At 41.5% G+C, this 18,600-nt stretch overlaps 1 protein-coding gene across 1 annotated transcript in view; it reads left to right on the top strand.

Annotated features, from left to right (window-relative positions):
* The first annotated feature begins 642 nt into the window (after positions 1-642).
* Positions 643-18,600, top strand: part of LOC136420840 (uncharacterized) — a 28,025-nt gene continuing 10,067 nt past the window's right edge. Inside the window, exon 1 of the mRNA XM_066407955.1 lies at positions 643-813. The gene's annotated coding sequence lies outside the window, so the exon portion shown is untranslated. The remainder of the gene's footprint in view (positions 814-18,600) is intronic.

Genomic DNA, 18,600 nt, shown 5'->3' with positions numbered 1-18,600 from the left:
CACAACAATATTTTCTACATATGAAAAGCACATGTATTAGATTATTTCATCTTAGAGGGGCGAAATGTACAACCGAAGATGGTATAACTGGCATTACCCATGGTTATAGTAGGATCTGAGTCAGGGACTGCCTCGTTTTGGTGCATGACCCCGAGCTGACCTCTGGGAATTCAAAATGGCCGCCGTAACTGGAAAGAGGTCTATTAAAGAAAAACAACAACAACAACAACAACAATAGCATTTGATTATATGATGTGTGATTTTCAAAACGGTACTACATGTGTATGTTATTGTCGTGGCCTCATGGGTATTAAGATGTTGTATTCATGTTCAAGTTCGTCACTGTAAGCGATATGGTTGGTTTTCTATCAGACATGTGGACATGCCTTTGAACCACTGTTGGCACTGGCGTTCGTGCACCACTTTGACCAAGGCAGGCATGTCGCCAAAGCCAATAGCGTGAAACACGGCACTTACACCTTCTACGTTGTCACCCAAACCACAAAGGTGACAAGAATACACTTCAGAAATTTTAAGTAGAAACACTAGACTAAACACGTGTCACCCTGCGTTCTTGGTATCTCCTCATCAGGTAGGGGCTGTGTGGGTGACCTATGGGGTCTTGCCTATCTGATAGAAAAGTCCTCTCTCGGTCCCAGAGTCCCATGCGGCTGTGTGCAGAAGTTGTTGGTGTCGTCTGCGCGGTGTGTCGTTTCTTCTCCCGCCCATTCCTCACAGTACTAGTACTTACCCCAGCAGGACGACTGGCTCTGCGTACGCTGGCCGAGAAGGGAACGTTACAGGTGCAGAAAGGTGGGTGATATTCGAACCTTTAAGTCTTTGTCTGTAAGTTGGACTGGTTAATAAGCTAAATATGAAGCATAAGATGTCGCTTGTACAGTATGATCTTTAGAGAGTGTTTTGATCGATTGTGAACAGAGTCATATCGATATCATACTAACATATCACGAGGAAGAGTGTTATGGTTGCGTTTTTCTTGACAGTGTACTTTCTGTCAAGAGATGTTTAGAAGCGCTAACGCCGGAGGGAAAGTTTGTCATACTGGTAACGTTAGCACAAGTCACCAAGGCCGAGGTTCAGTTGAAGTCGCTATTTCAGTTGTAAATTTCCAGTCAAACCGTCATAGAGCTAGCCGTCTGTGCCACTAGTTTCATTGTGTTCCTACCGATCTACAGGATCCACAGAATATATGGTAGTAACTTATTCACCTAATTGGTCCCGTCCGACCTTAAACGCAGATGTGCCCTTTTCTAATTAAGACACGTAGAGCAGAGATTATCAGCGAATGAGGACCGATATCTTGAAGGGCGCTGTGGGGTTTTTAACGGTGTATTTAGTGTAATGGTCCCCAGGCTGTGATAGGGGGAGCGCCACAGGTGCGGCCCAGCTTTGTGTCTTGCCCCGCGCCAGCTAGCAGTCCAAAGAGACGGTATAGCATCTAACTTACTGTAATTCCTGTTCCTTTCACTGTAACTTTATGTTCCCTGTTTTCACGTTACCTCTGTACCGTTATTATTCATAATTCCTTCACACATCCGTTCTGCAAATCACTTGCCGCCACTGTGAAGTTAAAGTTCAGTGAAAATGTCAATTTTTCTTACACCGTGAAATGTTGCTACCGTGACGAAAAAGTGAATTACAGTATTGTGTACCACTACGGTAGCACTGTAGACCGCCGGGGTCTGTACGTATACGGTTATAAGAATTATCTCTACAGAGGTATATACAATGAGATATTGGTATATTCTATTACCGTATACGTATCCCTACCCAGAAAATACGACAGTATGAGCAGGAAAAGATGTTGAAATCGTTATTTGCTTTTTCAAATACTAACATTTCTCATATGCTAAGCACAATCGTTTCGGAAAGTATAAGCTGCCCCACGCTAAATGTAATGTTTACGAATTGTTCCAAGACCTGATCTTAGTTAGTTACAAGAAAGAACTATAGAAAGTTGGTGCCTTGGTAGGGTCAATGTGACAGCAAGTTGCGACATATGTCTAAAGTCATTCATATCTTATTGTCTAATGTAGTCTTATTAGAGATGTGTGCTTTTGAAGACCGCTACTACCATAAACGGTACAATTCCATCCACGCGAAGGCGTTCTGATATACTTTCACGGACTCCAGCTTTGTTTATCAATATTTACGTCTCAAATTTTTGCCTGAATTCCCCCTGAGAGATGAGTTTATTTCCCTTTCTCTTACTCTGCCAAGACGTAACGAGCGAGAAAGTTCCTCCGCTAAGTGTTGGCTCGTTATCAAGAACATGTGCTTGGCGGGCAAAGGTTAAGGTGGCAGTGGGCTCAGAAGGAGGAAAGGGATGTTTATAAGCATGTTGCACTCGCGTGTCATCCCGTTGATGGCTGAGTAGTAATATATGATTGTTGACACGGCACGGTGGATACAGGAATGTGTTAACGACTCTCTGGCACAGGGATATGTGATGTATTGTTTGATGTGAGCGGTTAATGATGACCGCATTGGGATAACGATTTCTGTATTTGTACGAAACGTTATCATTAGAGAACATGTAGGTCATTTTGTGAAACGTCTTGTGAGCTGGTAAAAATCTTGAAGATACTTAGATTGCTTGGTCTCCTTTTAACTTTCTGTATTTGTACAATGCGTTATCATTAGACAATATCTAGGTCATTTTGTGAAACGTCTTGTGAGCTGGTAAAAATTTTAAAGATACTTAAATTGCTTTGTGTCCTTTTAACTTTCTGTTTTGTACAATGCGTTATCATTAGATAATATCTAGGTCATTTTGTGAAACGTCTTGTGAGCTGGTAAAAATCTTAAAGATACTTAAATTGCTTGGTGTCCTTTTAACTTTCGGTATTTGTACAATACGTTATCATTAGACAACAACATCTAGGTCATTTTGTGAAACGTCTTCTGAGCTGGTAAAAATCTTTGAGATAATTAGATTCTTTGGATCATTCCTTTCATGATCTGCGCTTATGCAATAACTGTTAGATCAGTTAAAACTGTTCTTACTCTTAGGGCTAAACATTTTGAAATAATTCTAATAATAAGTTCGTCAGCCATTTACTTCCTTACATATATCAACCCCACGTCCACACACCCCTCAAACACGCCTGGCCCACAGTGACCTAGCGGTGTGTACACGGATGGTGAGATGTTTTTGGTCAAACTGAAGATCGCAAGGCACCGGGCATGTTGCCTATCTGTCAACAGCTCCCAGGAACTGACGGCCAGACCACACTTCTTGGCGTTAGTAACTTCTAAGGCCCGATTTACACCCAACTTTTTGGAGTCGACTGGAGGCTGTGGGTGATGAGCTTTGGGCTGCTTAAGTGGAGTTTTCCCACTATAAAACGCTACTTGAGTGGTCTGGGGTTCTCCTCGCTCAAAAACGCGCGTCTAAGTCGGGCCTTAGTATTCTTGTAAATGTTTCGGATAAACATTTCGGTCAGGCTTCATTACGTATTTAGTTCGTAATTGCATTAGATTAGAAAGATAGTTTCACAACAATCTGGCGGAAGCATTACAAGGCAAATGGTGGCGTTTAAAAGAAGATGTTAAGTCTGACACATGCAACCATCAAATAGCAGACCGAATCTTCGGACTTCGTCTGAAATACTGACCCACTCACTTCTGTCACGTGACTTTACCAAAAAACATGATGTCATTAGTATTTAACCGACTAACAAAGCAAATTGAAGAGCAAATTTGATACGTATAAAGTACATTCCCCCATTTGATATTTCAAACAATTACATGCACAACAATGGCGGGATCAATCCCTTCTATCAAAGACGCATTAAAAGTATCTCATCAATCTTGCGCACACAGCTTGTGTAGAAAACTAAAACTTCCGGATACGTTACGAGTATAGCATCTCTTCATATGGACGAAATTAGACGGCTTAAAGACTTATTTTCTCAGGTGTTTTGAGTGAAACTCGGTCCACTGATTTTGAGAGAGGTCAGAATTCTGACACAAGTTGACAAGGTGATATCCGAGGGGGCTATTTTGATACTTTTGACCCAAACACGTGGCAGAGGATATGGTGCCCTCCAGGCAAACGGTTGTCCACCATGTGTTGGAGAATCAGACCATGGTTCAGCCACCCGTGAAGAATGTACGACACGTTTTCAGGGACTACTGGGTCTGATTTGTCTCAATTATAGCACACTGTCTAGTTCTCTGACCCATTTACGCATAAGTGTAGCTAGACTTCGCCGTATATAGGTATGGTAAAGCTGTCATCCTCAATTGAGCCTCGGTGAAGCATATTGCTTTTTCAAGTAGCTAGTATATTGCAATACGTCTTCGCTGCGTATGCGGTTCGCGTTTTTAGCCAAGCACACCGGGTCACCCCTACTCTTCTCGATACGTGTGTTGGGTTCTTTTATACATGCAGAGCTTGGAAGCTTGAGGCTTACACCTGAAGCTCCCTCATACACTAGCCGCCGAATTTACGTCACCATCCGAAATGAAGAAACATGTCTAACGTTCATTTCAGAATAAAGCTTAAACGTTTTGCACTGACAATTTGCTCTCAGGGAACAATGGTTTGAAAATGATATTTATCAAGGATGTATCAGGTAGGTTTCCTTTCATTTTTTTCGCGTTAACTGCTTAGAATAACGCTTGAAAATGTTGACGTTGAATATATCGATGAACATGTTTGAAAATACAAACAGATGTAGTTTAGAGTGCTATTTCACACGATCGGTAACGACAATTCTTCGAGAGAATGCGCCAAACTTCTTTCATCTTATACATTTGTTCTATATACACCATCACGTTCATTTACTGAAAATGTAACTTTCTGTCTGGTTACAATTTAAACCTGTTGCCTCCCAACGTGATCTCTTTGTAACTGTTGTCCTCCGAGATCATTTTAAGAATTATTGCACCATAATTGAAACCGGTGTTCCTTTCCCCTTAGCAATCGCCCCAAATTGATTGTAACGACTCCAAGACGTTGCCTCCTTCGCAGACTTCTAGGAGGATCTGCATGGGGGGGGGGTCCAACGCTTTACGCTGAATTCAGAAGTACCCCGTACGTATTACGCTGGAACCAGAAAGGCAATTACGCCGAATTTGGGCGCCTCGCTACGAAATTATGTGAATAAGACAGTTTTCCCTACTACTTACTTATACAAACAGGCTGCTTACGCCTTACGGAAAAGAGCATGCAGGCCCTCTTCTAGAAACTGTCCGTGTTTATTTCTTAGAAGAGCGCTACTTCGCGATTTTCAACATCAGGTTCTGATACCGTGGGGTCGCGTGGCGTAACGGCAGGGTGTCCACCCAGAACCCAGCGGTCCCAGGTTCGAATCCCTTGACGCCACCAATGTTGTGCCTTTCCTTACTCCACTCAGATGTAGAAATGGGTATAATTGTCCTCTGTACGCCGCACTGTTATAACAAGTTATGAAAAACTTGAGTGCAATGCCACGTCGTCCTTAGTGTCTGTCAAAAAGCGAATTGAAAAAAAAAATACTGGCGGAATCACATTTGCCGCCCTCACATTAGAACCTATCCTTGCCCATCTTGTCCAATGAAGATTGAAGATGAATTTCACTTTGTCGTGGAGTGCTCTAGATATGATTTTTACGTCATAAGCTATTCACACTTCTCAAAACAAGTACAAGTTTTAAGAGTCTCGATGCTACAGACCGTTTTGAGTACATATTTAAGGGCAACAATCCCCATACTGCGAACATAGGTAAATATTTAAACGACTGCTTTCACATTAGAAAAAATACCGAAACTAATGATTAAACCAACTCGATTATAACACTATATCGAAAGCGTATGCTAGCCCTTACTGTATTGTATTAGTAATTAGGATGTTAAGTTTTATTCTATACTTCTATTTCGTGTTATGTTTGCGAATTCTTGCCATACTTTGTACCATGTACAATTGTCGTGCAATAAAGTTCTTCTATGTTGAAGATCGCTAATCAGCGCTCCCCTATAACGCAAACACCGGCCGCTCCTAGAAGGCTGCAAAGGAGGCTATACAAGACGTCTGGAGTGGGGAATTCGGAGAATATGGGTCTTAAAGTAACAGTTAAAGCCTCGAGAAGGAGCCATGAAAGGGCGACCCCTGAAGGTCATACGATACCCGCCGGATATTGGGCCATTTCATGGCTGTCTGTGCTTCTGTGTTATCGGGGTAGGTACAGCCAACACTGCCCAAGAAGACCGCTCAGTGAACCGATAAAATCTAGTCCATGTGGACAGATGGTCAATATAGACAGGATTCTCAATGCTCGTGTCAATGCGAAAAATTATCTGAGGGACCACCAAAAAGTGTCCACGTTGGCTAGGTGGTCCTTATGTAGAGGTCGTTACTTATACTTGAGGATATAAATGTCTGTAAAAAAGGGCGTTTCCTTGGAGTTGAAATCCTAATTGAAAGAAAAAGACAACAAATTAAAGCGCTTATCACAGGGGGTTAACATACTTTGTAGGCTAGCGAAATACACGTTTTGTTAGTATACAGGACAATATCTCAAACCCTCTGCGTTGATAAGAGTGTGTTGGCTTGTTAGGTTTTGTGTCCTCAGATATCCCGAGCTGTTATTGCTTGTTATCTATAGGTAATATACAGGGTGGCCTGGACAGTGTCAGCCCATGGAATAGCAACCATTATAGCGGCCCCCACATATACAGGGTTTGATTAGGCATAACTGTATACTTCATTGGCGGATTAGTAGGCCGTAACAGGCTACTTCTGTGTGGCAGAATGTGCGAGAACAGTCTTTCTCTGTGTGGGTAGGGCTTGGCTTATCTTCAAGCAGATGTTGGGGTGAAAGATAATAGCGGTTGTTAGAGAGGCCATTTATTATGACCTTTATTTCACCCAACATCTGCTTGGAGATAGGGGCTTGGTAACTCTCAAAATGGCGTGACCCATTAGAGCAGGGTATATGCTATCCACGGCTTATTACCTCCATGAAAAATGGAGGTATTGCGTTTAGCGTGACACCTGTGTGCGTGTGTGTATTTTCGGATAATAGTGGTCAGCATTACTTAGGAACCTCTGGATGGATTATAATGATATTCGGTAAATTTGGCAACGTCATAGGAAGACGGAGGCAAAGGTCAAGTTTTGGCCTCCTAGCGGCCCTCCCTGGTACCGCAGCAGAACTTCTCGTTTCTGTATTTTAATATGTTAAACAAACAAAATGGCGGGCATTTATAATTTTCCTAGAGTATGTGGCTGCAAAAATGCAGTATAATGTTTCAGGCGTTAACAAACTTTCTCAAACAAATTAGAGTACACACGACACAACACAACACTGCACTACACAACACAACTAGACGCTACAATAACACTGCGCAGCATTACTAGCATTACACTATACGTGACTGTACATGTTATTCTATTTATGTATATCTATGTATGTCTAGACAAATAACTAGTACTGCTCTCCTGACTAAGCAGAAACTATTCTGCCTTGTCTCACGAATGTTGTTTGACAAGCCATCTCCTCACCTCTACCGTGTGAACAAGAGTCTACAGGTCTAGATTTACAGACGGGTCCCGCATGGGCAGTGTCTTATAACACATAAGGTGTCGGCAACACGGAAAACACAAAACAATCCTCGATACTGCACAGACTTATTATTAAAGGAAACCCACTGAGCAATATTAGGCCCCGAAAATTGGATTTTGAAAGTCAATTGATTAAGTCATTTCTATACATGATTAGCTCCGTGAATAGTCTCATCAGGTTGGTTAGCCACTGAATAAAAATACTCTTTTTAAACAACCAAGTGATTTATCAAACCGACGTTTCGGTGACCATCTGCCAGGAGGTTAATCATTGCATTGTTTATTGCTTGATAGTTGTGTAATACTATGTGATACGCTCCTGTACGGTTGGGACAGCATTGTGGATGCCGTTCTCTGTAACAGTGTATAATGTAAATACTTTGCGTTTGCGTACAGGTTTCGCATCTATAAGCAGTCAGAATTGCCTTGATGAAGTTGAAAGATTGTCAGACCCTTGTCACCGAAACGTCGGTTGAATAGATAACTTGGTTGTGTAAAAAGAGTATTTTTATTCACTATGCAGTCATCTTAGATGGGTTCTTTCGGTACTACTAGTAACTGTTCTGGTAGAATCCCCCGACATCTGCTTGGAGTTCACTGTTGATAGCGACATTGCGGCTTGCCACTTTGTACGAGGAATGCCCGGTGTGAAGCCAGATTTCTGCCCCTACCAAATGAATACTCCTACACTGCTAGGGGGTTTACAGTATACCTGAGATGAGAGAAGGGTGTCACACACTCGTGTGGCGTTGTAATTTTCAAGCAGATGTCAGATAGGAATTTGGGAGAAAGGGTCGCGCTGTATAGGCTAACTCTAAGCCTAGCTCGACCCTAATCCTAACCTCTAGCCCTAACTCTAAACCTTTCCCCAAACCCTAACTTCACGCACGCGCACTACCCAGCGAAGCAGAAATCTGGCGGGTCAGAAACTCGGCGTCACACCGGAGAACCAGACAGGTCAGCAAGTCGACACGGAAAAAAAAGCTGCCGAGTTAGAAAGACAGCGACACTGCCAGCGGAGACGACTCATTTCCTTCTAGTTATGTCCAGACACTAGAAACTGTCTCCAGTAAAACAAGCACGAAATTCGTCTGATCCACAACCAATTTAAAACAAATCAAGCAATCAGCCAATTTTCTAGGAGCAATTCGTACAAATTAAAACACACAGAATACTGAAACCTGTGTAACTAGGCTGAAAGCTTTAAATGTTTATTTATACATTTTATTAGGCAAAATCAGTGGGAGGTTCTTTAAATCAGGTGTGGGCTTATCAATCTATTAACCAAAGACTGTCATATGTAGAGCTATCGTCAAACTTCGAACTTTTTATCAAGATCAGCATGGCTGCACATAAGGTACGCAATGTATACAGTACTAAATTGCGTTGACTTTTCACATTGTGACTATCCATATGTAATGTTACACAGCCCCTACAAGTACAGTGCTTGATAACTGGCAAAAACAAATTTTACAATTCACGTGTATGGCTTCTATTTTATGCACACTTACTTCCCCACTATTCCTGAGCATGAGAAAACAACTCTAATATCAAAATCAAAGAACCCACAAATTATAACAGAAGTGGGTAAATTCGTCTTCAACTGCCCCAAAAGAAGAAGTCAAACCCAACAAAACTAGCACCATGTACATTTTAGAATGTAGCATAACATTAGATATAGCACTTAATGTCATTGTATTTTTCATCATTATTTGTGTTGTTTGTCCTTGCAATTAGCCATCGGGCATGTATTTACAATTAACTTTGTACAAATTTATTTTGTTTGATTTTATGAATTCTTTTCAGTGTAACCTATAGGTAGTTTGTTGTTTGCCATTCTGTGAAGCGAACATAAATCTAAAGTAAAGGGTGCGGAAAGATTACTTATTACTTGCTCCCTACGTATTTAGTCTCTTGACCTTAACCGTCGTTGGTAGGACAAGGTAGACATATAGACTAGCTTACCGTAACTGTTTCCCGACTGTTTTAATTTCCGGACTGACAGAAAGACGTTAAACCCGACCAAACCATTTAAACAGGGGGGCAATCCCTTTAACCTCCCGCATGTTGATTTCATTTCGGTCACCTGTTGTGTCGCCGGGGATGTCAATCTTTGAACGCTAAACACTGCAACAACACGATTAACAGACATACTAGATAGCATGACAATCTACAAATAGATTCTTTAGTTATGCTGCGAAGTATGCGTAAACACGCACACACGCACAAACACATACGCGTGCACGGCGCGCGTGCACTGATACACACAGACACACACAGACGCACACACACACGCGCGCGCACTGACACACACACAGACACACGCACATACATATGCACTGGCGCACACACACACATACACATAAATACACACACACACAGCGCGCACACACACACACACACACACACACACACACACACGACAAACAAAAATCAATCAATATTTAATTCAAGGGCAGACGTCCTATGAAATAAATAGACGTCCTTTTTTCTCCAGCATATGGAGCACTAAAGAACGTGATAGACCACTAAAGTTGGGGGTCTGACTCAATAGACAGCTACGTGATTATCTTACAGCTTACCTCCATTATGGACATGTCACGGACTAAAGATAAGAACGTGACAAATAGTAGCGGCAAGTGCTTTGAGTTAAGCTCTGTTTTTCTCTATCAACCCACCCTTTGAACGCTTGATGATATCCATACACCAATAGTACATATTTAGGGGTTCCATGTAACTTGTTTACCTGATTTAATATGGACGTCGACGATGTGCGCATAACAATCCGATGTATATGGGGACACTGGCAATGTAACTAAACAATGATTTGATGTGAAGTTTTGTTTTTCGTTGTCCTGGAAGAATAAGCCTGTGTTACGTATAACCATTACCATTCACTTATGATTGTGGTCACTAAAACTTTCGTCTACAGTTTTTGTTTGGTTGTTGTTTATGTCCATTTCATTGCATCCCGTTTTCTAAAATTCCTAATCTTGAATGATTCGTCGTAAAACCAATATGAGGACGGCAAAATACATATTGCAAACAGCAGGACTTATAATTGCAAACTTATTTGTAGACGAAATTAGCCTAATATGTCGACAACACATTAGAAACTTCCCCCTGGAGACAAAACGGCTTTGCTGTACAGTTCCAGAAAATATGCCCATCCATGGCCAGTTTCGTTGTGTTTTCATGCAAGCGGTAGCGTGGTTTATTAGAATGCCCGAAGCCAAATTCTTGTTTCAAACATCATAAATGACATCATAAATAGAACCAGCTTCTCACGAGTTTTAGCTTTCTCCATGACGTCACCAAGGCCCCCTAACCTTGGTCTATCTCGTCTATAATTGCCTGATGCCCTGGTGCTAAATATGGGATAGTTGAGATGATTTGGAATTGAATATCACATGTTGTGATGGACAGTGCAGTGCGCAGGGTGGTCAGAGAGAATCTAAACATTTGCTGGTGGTCTGAAAAACTGTGTTTACATAAAGAAACGGTGGAGAGATAGGGGGATGGTCTGATGGATGACCTGTGACCTGAATCTGTACACAAATGTCAAACTGTCACAATGGGCTCACCATTGACTCCGTGTCAGTGGCGGTCTGTGTCCGTAGTTATTTGAATATTACAAAGTCAGCAGATTGGCATGAAATGAATGGGAAGATTACCACAAAGGTCAGACTTGATGGCGTGGCAGGAAGTCCATTTCAGAGTTGGTAGAATCAGTCTCTCAAAATTTAGCGTAGTCCTGTGAGCCTCACAGTACAAGTATCGGTTCCGCATAAACAACACATGGTCAAAAGTAACTATTAAAGCCTTTACCTTATGAATGCATTTGTTATGAGCTTCGGAGTTATTCCTGTGACATCATGATTACTTTTCAACCACCATTGACTACAAGTTGTTTTTTTCCTGCAACGCTGACGTCCACAAACAGCTCATGTTTTTTGGAGTGTAAAGTTTACATGACCGTGACCCATGACCTTGATACCACTAACTTTTAATGGCTGACCTTGGTTGACCTTCCGCCATCTTGAACCTGGTTGTCAAAGGTCATCTGCCATCATTTCAGCAATAACATGACAGAACCTCAGTCTATCAGTCTTAATATCATTTATAAAATTGCAAAATGCAAGATATGTCAAAAAATGTCTTATTATAAAACTTAAATTCCTTCTAATAAAAGAAGCAAGGTCAAAGGTCGTTGAGAATGTCACATTTGAATCTACACGATGATCTGGGGGCTACTGTACAATTCTGGGGGGATTTCACTTGTATCTTTATATACACCATTTAGCTCCTACATAAACCTTCAAGGTGACTTAAAGGAAGCGGGTTCAGGCCGTTAAACGTTAACGACTTCCTTGGGTCTTTAAAATTTCTCTGGACCTGATTAAAAGGTCTCAAGTTTATTTGTCTCCGTTTTTGGTGGACTGGGCAGTGTAAGAAATTGAAGATCTAATAAAAACTGTTCCAAATATACGAATAGACCCCAGAACACTTCGTCGCACTGTTACATTTTGTATAATATTAATATGAGGAGTTAACTATCAATAGATTGGCTCTAGTCCGTACATCGAGGTAAATGAAATAGGCCTAGGATAAAAAAAACAAAAAACATTAAAAACTACAGACGAAGTTGTTTAATATGTAGACATAACCTCAGATGGTAATCATTAGACAAAGTAATGGAACCATCAAATGATTGATGAGACAAGTTGACAAGGTGACTACACTGCCACCCCTGCGTCTTGTTACCTCCATGAAGAATGGAGGTATTGTTTTCGACGTGTATTTAGCCCTCTGCCTGTCTGTGTGTGTGTGTGTGTGTGTGTGTGTGTGTGCGTGTGTGTGCGTGTGTGTGCGTGTGGATGTGCGTGTCTGTATTTCAGGATATTTGTGTTCAGCGTAACTCAAAAACCTTTCGGTAGATTTTGATAATATCTAATATGTGGCTGTTGGGAAGACGAGGGTCATTGTCGATTTTGGGCCCCCTTTTGTATGACCTTGGCACTGCAGTAGAACCTCCGCTTTTTGTATATTTTGTCCTGAAGATTTTGTTCCTCGACTGAACTTGAACACGATTGACAAAGACGCTATTTCTTCTCTTACCACGGAAAGATGTTTTGACCCCAGTTTGAATTGTAACGACTTCTAGACTTAACGTTGCGATTACCCAGGGAATTTAACCAAATGTAGAGTCATGCTGTCGTATAACCTGAGGTGTCTGTCTTTCTTAAAGTATGTCTATATAGGTTAAAGACGTTAGGGTGGCATCTTATGGTAATATGCCATTCCTTGCTTGGAGACCTATGCGCTTATCTTTGAGAAACCAAGTCACGTTAGGGAAAAGATAAAAATCTTTATTTGCAAATTCATACCCGTAGGCTAATTGCAAGGGTACACACAGTAGTAAGGTAACAATGGTAATGAGCGTCTATTCTATGCATCTAGTATGTTTCTACATACAACATTACTGGAGGGTTTGACTTCTTCTTTGGAGGCAGTGGCTGATATGTAAAATAATGCATATATACATACCGATAGATTAACCTTCTCCCTGCTGCCTAATCCCGTAACCAATACAAATCTTGCGCCAAACAGCTACCTTAACAGACTGCTAAGATAGTCGTTGTCGAAATGCGACCTTGCCATTATGCTTTTAAATCTACCGGGGGGTTGACATTTCAATGACAGACATGCTATTATTGAATGCCCTTTTGTAACTACAAAGGCGTCCGGAGGGTGCTGTTACGTGTAAACGTAAGGAAATTTATCTAGTAATCTTAAGATAAGAACACAGTAAGCTCTTCCCATAACGGTAAGGTCACTTTTGTACAACACAAGACGACATGATAAGATTGCTTTGAAGGAGAGTCTCTGGACCTATTTGTCTTAAAGACGGCGGTTTGTCTGGTTTGTATAGTTCAAGACAGGAAGGCTGACAGCGTGGACAGTGCGTTTATTTTCCAAAGCAGGAAAAACAAAAATGTTGAGGAAGACCTCTGGCCGGTAGCAGACTACTGAACATCTGTGTTGCTTCATGTATGGAACAATGAGGGCATAGCGCACCTTGATTCTCTGACGCATACCCTTCAGTATTGGACTATAGTGTTCATGATTTTTCCTAACTTTCTCTCCTTGGTTAATGTACTATTCAATCTAACAGTTAGTCATACGCGCAAGAGTTTTATCGTTAGTGTCTTTCCCTCTTTCTTTTTCTCTTTCTCTCTCATTCTTCTCCCTCTCTCCCTTTTCCTCTGTCCCTCTCCCCTACGTCTCCTACCCTCTCTCTCTCCCTTTCTCCCAATTTCTGTTGCTTTCTCCTGCCCTCTCTTTCTCCCTTTCTCTATATGTCCGTTCTCTCTCCCCCTCTCTCTCTCCGACTGTCTCCTCTCTTTCCCTCCCTCCCTGTCTTTCTCACTCTCTCTTCCACTCTCTCTCCCTCTCTCCGAGTATCCCCCTTTTCTCTCTCCCTCTAATTGTGTTTGACTCCCCATCACACCACCCCAGCCCACAGCTGTTTCGTGTAAGGGTTGACTACCCGAGGTGGCCAAGGTTGAGGTGCGATGATGGCACAACAAGTGATAAGGCCTGACGGATAGCCACAACTGTTTGTGGACCTTTGTCTAATGTCCTGCAACAGTCTCTGTGCTGATAGGTTGTCCCATGGTCTTGAGGCCGTAGGGGCAGTTTGTTATCTACGGTGTCGTAGGCTCGATTTTGTAAGCGGAGCTCATTTCTCCTTCTAACATATTTTACCTTGGAGTCCCTAACCGAAATCAGGTACCTATTTTTACACCTGGGTGCAGTGAGGAAAGGCGTGTAAATTGCTTTCCCCAATGACACTGTGTCTAACCAGGAATGCCAAGAATCGAACCTCTTGATCTTGTGTCCGCTAGCCACTGTCTCTGTGGTGACACCACCGCAAATAGGACCCCGTCTTCCACTGTTTATTTGTCTTATGAATCGAAGCGACCTCAGATTAAGTGCTCTTTCGTCGGTTCTCACTCAGTAATTGTTTGTCTTTTCAACCATTCTTTCTTTTTCTAGTGTTATTTGATTTAAGCTTCTTAGTGTTTTTTGAGACGAATATTCACCCCTCTTGTCAATTTTTTTTACTAAACAACATAGATAACAAATACAGATAAGATGTCAACTGTATGGGCAAGGATGTATGAAAACACAACAGTTGTCAGGCGTTGCAAAGTCACTTTCAACCGTCGTTAAGGAAAACTATCACAAAATGAGAGAATATTTTGTGATATATAAAGTTGTGGAAATATCTGCATGAATGTTGCATTTGGAAGACAAATGCACGTTCACGCCAACTCTAAGGTCTCCATAATAACTGTCATCCACAGGATATTCGACATTATTTCATTCTCGTCATCTGTAGATTGCTAGTTGTATGTATTGCAACTCATGTAGAACGGTTCTGAAGCGCATATTCATTTAGCAATGTTTATACATGTATGTATGCTACCAAAAGGACGCATGCTCCTCTACACTCTTTATTACACTCACAATTCGACGACCTTGTACTGAAAACAAAGTAACAGTTAAGATCGGCCAGACCTAAACCTTAAAGCGTTGAAGGCTCGTTGTAAATCTTCAAAGAGAAAAACAAGCCACTCCGGAACAATAAATCCTACCTGTCTGTAACAAGGTCGGGTTGGGGCCTGGGCTGTGTCTTGTTGTGGGAAAGTTTATTGCATGTTGTGGAGAGAAGACCAGCTGTTGGGTTATCGCTCTTGTGAACAGGCTGGATAAAAAAGCTAAGACAACCAAGCTGCTAGGGCCCCAAACCTACACCACTTCTTCCTTACATCATAAGCTACCTGCCACAAAAAAAATCAAGATCATAGCACGTCCTAGGTCAAAAGATACAAAAGAGGACGTTCTGTTGCAATACCAAGATCACAAACCAGGGGGCCAAACCTGACCTTGACCTTTGTCTTCCCAAGACCTACCCACAAACCAAATATCATCACAATCCATCCAGAGGTTCTTGAGCTATGTTGAGCATAAAATGTGAATACATCCACAGACGCACAGATACACAAACAGACCGAAATATATACCTCTATTCAACAGGACGGTACTTTTTGCTCGAAATCACAGCGAAAAACGAAAAGAATTCGAAAGAACCCGGCCCTTGCTGATAAACTTTGAAGCTTTGAAGTATATTTTGACAAACTGGTAAGCTTTTTAAGAAACATAGCAAAGAAGTGAATAGCTGATAGCGACGACCATATAAGAAGAAACAGAAAGAGAGAAAGAGACCGTAAAATTTTAAGAGTTGATTTTAGCTTTGCACCTTTTTATACATCCATTGAAACTAACTATACCTAGAAGACCAAATGACTACATAAGGTGTGCATGTGTCAATACTCTTCTCCTATAAGAACAGAACTCAGCTATTAACGATTCTTTAATAGCGAGGTAGTGTTTCCATTGGTGTAACATACACTTGCAGTGACAGGTAATTAATAGTATCGTTACACGTGGACCATGACCTTTTTCATGCCATGTCTTGGGTCTTGATATGGGGAGGATACGCTTCAAGACGTCTTGTAATTTCTTCGGAAGTCACTTTCAAGTATTTCAGAAATGTCTTCAAAGGAAGTGACCTTGCCAGTAACGATTTGAAGACATCCAGGCCAATGAAAACATTGCTTATTTATAAAGGCTATTTTTATACACTTAAAATGTGTCCCCTGACTTACTTACACTACAGTCGTGAACTGAAGCTTTACTGATCCTTACCACCTGTTCATACATACAGACCTTTGAAACACCGACTATAAGAAAAAAGTACAGATTGCACAGTACTAGTAGAGAGTATTTGTGACCATTTTCAACCTGACGATTTTAATGGAACAGCGTTTGGAAAGTCCGTTGACGATACATAAATGATATAGCGAATAGCGATTTTTCTCGCAAATGTTATAGAATTGTCTTCAGTCTTGAATCATATATTCACTACGCAATATTTCGAGAGAATGATACATATCATTTCCTATCATTTTGTTGCGCTATTTTTCTTAACGTTATTATGAAAAATAGCAGTTGGTAGCAGACTGCCAAGATAGCCCTCATTAAGCATTACCTAATACGATAATTGACTTATTAGTTTACATCCTTGTCTTGATTATTCTGCTTTTGAACCATTCTAAATTGTCTTTATCCATTAAGCGCTTTGGTAGAAAACCTGGTTTTCCAGTTCCCTTCTTTCACTGACGAAAAAAGCGGATGCTGTCTGAAACGTCTGACTGTTTCAAAACATTTTATCCAGTTGCTTGAGTAACTATTTTTGGCGTATCTTATTATCTGGATGTCTAGTCTTCATCAACGCCCCCAATATGTCTATCAGTGTTAGACATTTCAAGGTCAATAACAATAAAGTTTGACCTTTGGACTGCCTTAAACCGCCGTGGTGGCATATGGGCCCAATGTTCTGCCAATTTGTCTAGGGCACCCAAAATCTAATCATTCCCAGGTCTCATCAAGACCTACCCACCTACCAAACATCAAGACAATCCATCCGAGCCTTCTCGAGTTATGCTGTTCTTTACACACACACAAACGCTACTCTCTGCATAACCTTCTCGGCGAAGGTAATGAGTCATGCCACCAAGGGGGAGGGGGGCAGCAACATCAACTCAAGTTTCGTGTACAGTCAGAACTACCCAAGAACACCACTCAGAGAACTGATAAAATCTGGTCTATGTGGACAGGTGGTCACTGTAGACAGGATTCTTAATGCTTGTATCAATGGGGAAAATTGTATAAGGGACCACCAATAGTGGTCACATTGGTCAGGTGGTCCTTATGTAGAGGTGGTCACTTGTACAGGTTTGATTGTTGTTTGACGATCGATGAGAAATACAGCTACAATTTCTCAGTCAGTTATAAAAGCACGCAGCTTGTCATGTTGTTCAAAAACTATGTATTAAATATTGCAGTCTCTGCAAATAGCATATTTCTTAGCAACCGTTGCTAGGAAATAGATTTACCCTAGCAACAAAATACATGTATATTATGCTGTTCTTGGCAAGGCCTGGATATCGTCAAATCCACAAATTCCTCCTGTTTACTTTCTTCCTCCCCCTCACAATAACAACAAAAACGCTGTTGAAAGCATTGTGCTGTTTGATAAGCTATTGTTGTTGTTGTTGTTGTTCACCTTTTAGTGCCTATTGGCAAATAGATCACTAAGTTTCCTTGCTGTTTCTGTAGCAGGGTATATTTTCACAGGGAGGGGTTGGTAGCCCTTCTCCTTGAGACACCTACTCGAACAGGTGACCCCCGTTTTTTTGTCCTTTCTAAAAGACGGGTGCCGAGCCCCAACCAAACTGTCATGTCCCAGGATTTGAACCAACTAATAGGAACCAGGATCTCAACAGTGAATCTGCTATCAGTTGAGCTAAAGGGACATACTTATTTGTCATTTATTGCCAATGAACTTGACTTACGTCTAACATACACAATGCTGATAAGTTATCCTATAGGACAAGGTCACCGGAGGGCAACTGTCCACCATGTTTTACACTGGGGTATGACATAGTTCATGACACTGAGAGGGGCAAGTTTGGAGTGCGCGTATTGTCAGTGATTGACAGTTTCTATAGCAAGCCGTGACAGACGTGAAATTCACAGGAAGGTTGCCTTCATTGTGCTTTCGTGGTTTCTATCGTCTGGTGGGGTTGTTGACCGAAAAGTAGACCACTGCTTGCGGGGTAGTTTTGGAGGCTTAGGTTTCAGGTAACAGGCACATAAGTCCTGCTAAACGGCAAATTAGACAAAAGAGTTTCAATATGAAACATCAGCGGGAGTTTCACCTAGGTCAGGTGCGCCTGGGGTTCTTTCACAATATTGGTTTGTCCAAAATAAAGTAGTCTCTAACTGTTTGAATTTGAAACCAGGAGACGGGGGCTCCAGACATACAAAGACAGCGCCCAGTCTCATCACACCGAAGTTGAAAACGGCAAATATTGGTAGTATCTATTCCAAGGATGGTG

The sequence above is a fragment of the Branchiostoma lanceolatum genome, chromosome 15 (genome assembly GCF_035083965.1).
Source record: "Branchiostoma lanceolatum isolate klBraLanc5 chromosome 15, klBraLanc5.hap2, whole genome shotgun sequence".
Taxonomy (NCBI): Eukaryota; Metazoa; Chordata; class Leptocardii; order Amphioxiformes; family Branchiostomatidae; genus Branchiostoma; species Branchiostoma lanceolatum.
The sequence above is the reverse complement of the archived record's forward strand: the minus strand, read 5'-3'. Positions and strand labels throughout refer to the sequence as shown.